At 55.0% G+C, this 7,309-nt stretch overlaps 1 long non-coding RNA gene across 3 annotated transcripts in view; it reads left to right on the top strand.

Moving 5' to 3' along the window:
- The first annotated feature begins 3,155 nt into the window (after nt 1-3,155).
- LOC141424139 (uncharacterized) overlaps nt 3,156-7,309 on the top strand; it is a 49,622-nt gene continuing 45,468 nt past the window's right edge. Inside the window, exons 1-2 of one of the 3 annotated variants that reach the window (XR_012449037.1) lie at nt 3,156-3,269; nt 6,206-6,280. This is a non-coding gene — a long non-coding RNA (uncharacterized lncRNA). Of the gene's footprint in view, nt 3,270-6,205; nt 6,431-7,309 lie in introns of all 3 variants that reach the window. The other 2 variants (XR_012449036.1, XR_012449038.1) reach the window with 2 other exon arrangements.

The following is a 7,309-nucleotide window of genomic DNA, read 5'->3' as shown; positions in this document are numbered from 1 at the left end:
GATGTTTGACAGAGCTGGCTGATTGTGGATGCTCTCCTTATCCCCAGGTCCTGGCACAGTGGGGCTCTGCTGATGTTTGCTGGACAAATCACTTCCCTTGGTCCAGCTTTTGTTGGATATCAAAGGAAGCAGGATGGAAATTGTGGCCTTGTGCTCCCACAGGTGCAGGTGCCTACAGTCCCCTCTCCCTCTCTGGACCCCCAGGAGATGCTCCTCAGCTGGGTCCTTACAAGCAGGAGGGAACCCTCTGCCAGTGAAGTAAAGCACAATGGTCTGTGTCCCCCTCCCCAAACCATACTCCCCCAACTATTTTTGGCATTGGCCTTTAAAGCTTCCACTTTCTTGTTTACCCTAAAACTCTGGGCCTGGGCTAGGAGGTGGAGGTGGGGTCTAATGCTATTCCACAAACAAATACCGGGATTAAGGCTAGCCCTACCATAGGAGCTGCTTCCTAGGTAAAGCCTCAGAATTGGGACCAGACTGCAGCTGTGTCCACTTCCAGAACCCAAGGTCTGAGGCTAGCCCTGAGTTAAGAGCTGCTTAGGTCCCAGGCTTGCTCTTGACTGAAAGCAGAAGCCGAGGCTAAATCTGGTCCTGATCACGGCTGGGGCTGAGCTGGTTTCTTACCTAGCAGAGAAGCAGCGTGGGAGAGGGTGGGGGCCGAGGGGATTGCAGGGCGGGGCGGGGGGCTCTCGGAGGAGAAGCAGAGCCGCCTTCTGCCGCTCCAGCGTCGTTGCAGAGCCCAGTATGGGGAGGGGGGGAGTGGTGGGGCACGGGTTGCCGGGGCTTCGGGCACCCGCAGAGGCAAGGCCAGCGAGGGAGGGGCGAGGACAATCGGCCGCCAAGGGGGTCCCGAGCTGGAAAGAGGCCCTGCGTGTGTGGCTCAGCGCCCCATTACCCCCAGCTCCGCCCCTCAGAGCCCGCAGGACTCTTCGCTCATTAGGCCGACATCTCCTTCTTAATAAAAAATACATGAGTAAATAAATAACAGCCATAACCGAGCGGGAAACCGCTTTCCACTCTTCTGTTTCCCCCCTCGCCTTCCTTCCAGCCGCGGTCCCTGGGGCTCCCGGCTGGGTCGGTCCATAAGGCCCTCCCTCCCCCAAGCGTGGCAGGCATTCCGGACCCAGAAGGAGACTGGGGGCGGGGGCGACTGAGCTGGCTCTCTGCGCCCCAGACCTGCTCTTGCTGGGCACTGCCTGGGAGAAGTCTGGAAAGGGTTCTCCTCTCCCCCTCTTCCTGCTTTCACGGAGGAGGTGGCAACAGCTGAGCCTCTAGGAGCAGGGCTTTGGGTGATTCCAGCACCCAGTGACCCCAGGTCAGGGAAGGGCTGGAAACAGCGTGAGAGAAGGACCCAGGAGCTGGGACATCTGGAGCGTGGCAAGGGCAGACCCAAGCTGGCATTTGCATTGGGTGAGGGAGAGTGCCTTGATCCCACACCTAGGTACACAAAGAGAAGATTGTGTTTCTTAGAAGGAACAACAAAAATCTTTTCTTTTTCTTCCTTCTGTCACCCTCATTGTTGCTCTCTTTCTCTCCATCCCTTTGTGTCTTGCATTGTCTCTTGCATGTCCCCTTAGTGCCTTCCCTTCCAGGATCATCTCCTTTCTTACCTGGATCAGTGGCCTCCCAGGTTTACTAGAAGTAGGGTAATTCTTCCCAGACCTCGGGTTCAGGACCATGGAGAGCATCCTGTAAGGGCGAGGCTCTCTCCCTAAGCAAACAAAACCAAAACCTTGGCTTGACTGCAGAGTAAGGCAACAGGTGGGGTGGAAGTAGGACAGAGGTGGCGGTCAAAGGGAAAAGTGTGAATGAAGGTCATTTCCAGCCTGGTCCTCATAGGGTGGGTTTCTTTGAAACCCGTTAACTGAGACTAGTCCTGAGTTAGCCATTTTTTTTGCTTTAAAGGCCTGTGATCTTCCCCACCCATCCAGCATCACCACCTATACCAGGAGTGGGGAAGGAAGGAACAATCTATCCTCTGGGATGCCTGGAGCACAGTCCTTGCTAGGAAGCCCTGGGAACTTTTGTGTGTAGAGTGCAAAGGTGAGCACACGAGCAGATCCCCGCACAGACAACAGGGGGATCCTCTGGTAGGTGTGAGAAGGCTGCATAGGGTATTTTGGGCATGCATGAGAACTGGAGATAGTTACAACCCTACAGCTTTGGGGGTGCTCAAGAGTAGGGAGTGTAGGAGATAGGGACCATGATTCTCTTAGGTCTGTTCATTCTGGCAGCTGCAGGCTGAGAATGGGGGTCAGCCAGGGCCTTCCTTGGCCCTAGCTCAGAACTAATGGGACCCAGGAGTCTCCTCTTCCCTCCAGCAGCTCCCTCTGGACAGAACCAGGAGCCAGATTTCAGGAGTGGTCCAGATGTTCAGGGGAAATGCAGAGAAGTTGAGCAGATGGGGCCTTGGATCCCCGTTGGGGCAAGGGGAGGAGGGCAGCAGCTGGAGGGTGTACAGGGGCATGTGCTAGAGCTAAGGCTGGCTCCGGTGTGTGCCAGGGCATGCACCACAGTGTGTGCCTGTGATGTGGCCAGAGAGCAGGCAGATGGTCCTGGGTGTTCTTCCTGCACTAGCTGCCTCTAGCTGTGGCAGGACCCTCTATACCAGGTGCTGTGCCAGGATACAAAAGTGGACAAGACAGACCCTGCCCCTTCCTTGGGGAGCTCAGTCTCCCCCCATCCCCACCCCTGCTTAATCAGCCCTTTGATGTGGACCCAGGGAACCCACCCCTCCACTTAGAGGCCAGAGTGGCTACTCCTTCTGGGCTTCCTAGACACCTGAGATGACCCAAGCTGTCACCTCACTTCCTACCCCATGAGACCACAGCTTATCTCCCCACCCATAACCTCAATCCCAGGCCATGTTGGTCCCTGCTTCAGTTTGTGTGATTATTGGGGAGCAGCTCCCCAAGAGGTGTTCACCAGGTGTCTGGACAACTATGGCCAGAATTTAGATCAGATGTCACTCCTGCCTCACCCCTGGACTCCAGATTCAGAGGTTTTTACTCTCCATTCCTACTTTACCACATTGGGCTATGGTCAACTCACTCTCTCTGGTCACACCAGTCCAAAAGAATAGTCAGGAGCCTCACTTGGCATACGAACAAGCTCAGCAGAAAGCAAAATCATGCATTGAAGACACCCTCAGCAACAGAGCCAAGATCCGAACCTAAATTTGCACCACTCTCTCCTTCCTACAAGTCCTCCTGCAGGCAATGTGATCACTGGCTCTGCACACCAGCAAGTCATGAAGCCCTCATCAAGTAAGTACTTTCCCTCTTTGGGCCTCCATTGCCCCATCTATTAAGTGAGAAGATCTAAATAGGATGACTTGGTGTGTGTGTGTGGAGGGGGGTTGCTAGGGATTGACCCAGGGCCCTGCACATACTAGGCAAGTGCTCAATCACTTGTGCTCTGCCCCTTTTCCTTTTGTTATTTTACACTGTTTTTAGACAAGGTCTTACCGTGACCATGCCCCAGCTGGCCTTGAACACTTGATCCTCCTGCCTCCACCTCCCAAGTAGCTAAGATTACTGGCATGCACCACCATGCCTGGCTTAGCTAGGATGATCCTTGAAGAGCTCTCCTTGTTCCACTATATCATGGTGTCCTATCACCCTCAGCACTGGGAAATGGGGCAGTGGGGACTAGCTGTGGGCTGATGATACCCCGGCTGAAAGCAAGGCAGTGACCAGTCTCCTTCACCTGCCAGGTTTTCAGGGCATCCCAGGAAGTCAGGATATTGGCATAGATGTATCCTCCATAGGCTATCATGGTGGGGTTGGAGGAGGGTCTGGGGGAGGCCAGGCCCTGGGCCCAAGCTCTGCCTGCTGCGGAGGGAGAGCAGAGGGAGGTCTGTGGTAGAGTGGAGCTGGCTGGGCAGGCCAGAGCCAGACAGGCAGAGCCAGGCTGGCAGAGCAGAAGGAGGCTCAAAGCTCCAGGGCTTTACAAATGGATTTTGCTGAAATGGAAATTTCCACCCATCCCTGAAATGGAGCCTAGCAGTATGGCCAGGTCTGGCAGGGGCTGCAGCAGCCTGGGACATGGATATGGACAGAAGCCAAACTGTCCAAGTTTCTCAGACCTATCCACCCCATCCCATGCTACACTGCCCCCCCCCCGGCCCCCCCCACCACCCCCCCAGGTCCCCTGCACCAGTGCTCCAGATCCCCTGGGATCTGCGCAATCCTTACACCTTTAAAACCCTTCTCACTTCCCCTTAGCCTCTCCATGCCCTCTCACACCCAGCACCCTCTACCTCCTACTCATCCTCAGGCTGCCTCTTCACCCTGCACCCCTCATACCTCCCTTCTCCCCCAGGACCTGGCCTGCCTGTCTCCCCACCTCTACTTTATCTTCTCCTTGCCCTTTCACCCCTCACCCCTCCATCTCCTATACCTTCTCACTCAAAACATTCCCTCCCCTCCTGTTCACTACCCACCCCTCACCAGGCTTCTCACCTCCCTCCCTCCTCTCTCCCCCTTCCCACACATCCATAGCACACATCCCCTCCTCACCCCACTTTTTGGAACCCTCTGCTGCTGCCCACACTCCCTCACCCCCAATTCCCTCCCCTGCTCCTTAGTGTGCCACACCCCTCCCATCGCTCACCCCCTCTCACCTGCTTATAGCCCCCTATGAGCAGCTTTTAGGGGCAAGCAAAAGGCAGGATCTGGGTTCTTTGTCAGACTCCTAACAGCCATCGGTGGGGAACCTGGAAACTATCGGACTTCTCTGTACAGAGGAGGTGACAACTACCCTACCTCTTGGAGCTATTGTAAGCCTTTGACTAACGCACAGGAAGGTTGATCATATTTATTGCCATTTTTATAACTAATTGACCTTTTGAAGGGAGGAGAAGAGTGAACCTGATTGTGCAGGTCCACAGGACCAAAGTGGTAGGAAAAGAATGAACTAGGCTACAAGGCAATGTAGCAGCCCTGGCCCGAAAGAGCTGACTCCATAAACACATCCCCGTAGGGAGGACCTGAGCCGTTTCCTCCCCAGGCCACTGCCAGCCATAGCCACTGGGGGGCAGCATGCTCCCTTCTGTGAGTGACGGGGTACAGAGGGCTGGGACACCCCCACGGGGCTCTCCTAGGAGTTGGAGGGGGTTAGAGAGAGAGCTATCTGGGGTGGAGAAGGTCCCTGAAGGGGTATCATTGGCCCCTTACTGAGTGGTGAGGAAATGTCAATGGAGGGGGACTGATTGCAGAAACCAAGTGGGGTACGCAAACGTTGGGCTTGACTCACTGTGAGTCTCTTGAGGAAATTCTTAATCCAAACACAGAACTCAAGGCCAGGGTAGGAACAGAGACCTGACTGGCCCAGCACAAGGTCTTGATACGACAGCAGGAGAGTGTAGGGACCTTCAGGGCTGTAGGGGGGTGTGCTCCTTCTGCTTGGTGGCAAAGGGAAGGCCAGGGATGAAGCCCAGGCAGAAGGCTGAGAGCATGGGGGACTACAGATCAGGGAGCTGGCCTGGGAGGGTGGGGAGAGAGGATGTCCAGTGGGGCCTGGGGGCGGGTGCAGGGCCACGTGTGGCCAGGCTCCAGCCAGTGCGCAGGAAGCACGGCCCCCTCCCTAGTCCTCTGATAACATGTTGATTTATTACTCATTTTGAATTCGACAGGAGCGCTGAGAGAGAGGCTCCTGGCTTACTCCTGCTCCAGCCCTAAGTTCTGAGCAATGAGTGGGAGAACAGTTGGGTGGGGGTGGTGGCCATGAGTGATGGGGGGATAGACAGGGGAGTCATCCGGGTCCACTCTGAGAACTGGGAGGAAGAGGAAGTGACGGGTGGGGAAAGAGAGAGGCACGGGAGCCTGGCCATGGGGAACCCAGGGAAAGGCAGAAAGCTGGCAAAGCCAGAGGAGGTTTGAGAAGCCAGAAGTGGAGGGGAAGAAAGGGTGAGTGCTGGACCAGGGGTGGCCTGTGTCTCCAGGCACAGGCCAAGGTGCAGAGCCTCTCTAAGCGGGAGGCTGAGCATCCACACTTAGTTCTGGGAAACTGGGTCTGAGTCTCAGAAGACCCGGAGCTGTGGGGAAGGGGAAGAAGCACCACTCCTGTCTAGAGGCAGGATTCCTCCAGGCCTGGCAGGTGGGTTTGCACACTCATTCCCAGAGCATTGTGGAATGTTGGTTGTCACTAGGAAGCCATGAGGCTTGTCTGAGTACCTTCAGTTCCATCTGTCTCTCCACAGGCAAGGAAAGAGAAGCCAGTGACACTGGAGTGGGGGCCTACCTGTAGCACCTCAGACAAGACTAGGGAAGTCCAGGTTAGAATCCTGCTGCTACCATGTTCTAGCCATATGTGACCTTGGCACATGGCTTACCTGCCCTGTTCTCCTCATCTAAAAAGGGGACAATAATAGTAATAACAGCCACATGAGCCGGCCTTTCTTCATGTCCTCACCCAGCTCTATAAGGTAGGTGTTTAGTCTCCTCACTTTACAGATGAGGAAACGGGCCCAGAGAGGTTAAGTGATTTTCCTAGGGTCACACAGCTGGCAAGTAAGAAGGCTGGGACTGTGACCTCATAACCTTAGTGTATGGTATCCATATCCTAGAGTCACTGTCATGGAAACTGAGCTAATACACATAAAGAAGTATTTAGACTAGCACCTGGCATACAGGGAGTGCTCAAGAAATAATGCTGCTATTACTTATTCATCTACACAAGGCTCAAAGTTTTCATTTTCTGGCTGGGCAGGTAGCAGGGGGATCAGGAAGGGATGCCGAAGCCACTTGTGGGGGTGGATGGAAGGCAGCTGTGGGGAGCAGGACTGGGAGCTGAGGTGGGATTTGGGGGCTAGATGTAGAAAGCAGGCAGGGCCAGGCAAGCAGCATGGAGGAAACGGAAGTGAGCGAAAGTGAGCAACTGGGTATTTACTTAAAGATTTTGCTCCAGTGATCGCCTCATTGGCCAGACATCTGGTTTTCCCAGGCATCCCTGGGGAATGGAAGTCAGACAGCATTACTTCAGCAGCTCTAATGCCATCCACCTCAGGTCTGCTTGTGCTAACTCCCTGGCTCCTGGGCTCAGGGACACTGCCCTGCACACTTGGGGACAGAGAGGCAGTTTTGGTCCTGAGCTGGCTGGGACAGAGTGATAGTCACTTGAGGCTGCTGGCCACTCCTTTCACCTACTTAGAGCTCAGAAACTGCTCGGAGCTGGAAACACATTCCACCTCTCCGTCCTGAACTTTCCTCCTGGGTGTGTGTAGGAGGTTTTGAGGGGCTGAGAAGGACACTGATGAGGACCCCCATCACCACCACTTTTCTCCCTAGCATCCTGGAGAAAAAAA

Source organism: Castor canadensis, chromosome 6 (assembly GCF_047511655.1).
Source record: "Castor canadensis chromosome 6, mCasCan1.hap1v2, whole genome shotgun sequence".
Taxonomy (NCBI): domain Eukaryota; kingdom Metazoa; phylum Chordata; class Mammalia; order Rodentia; family Castoridae; genus Castor; species Castor canadensis.
Note: the sequence above shows the minus strand (reverse complement) of the source record. Positions and strands in the feature narration are given on the sequence as shown.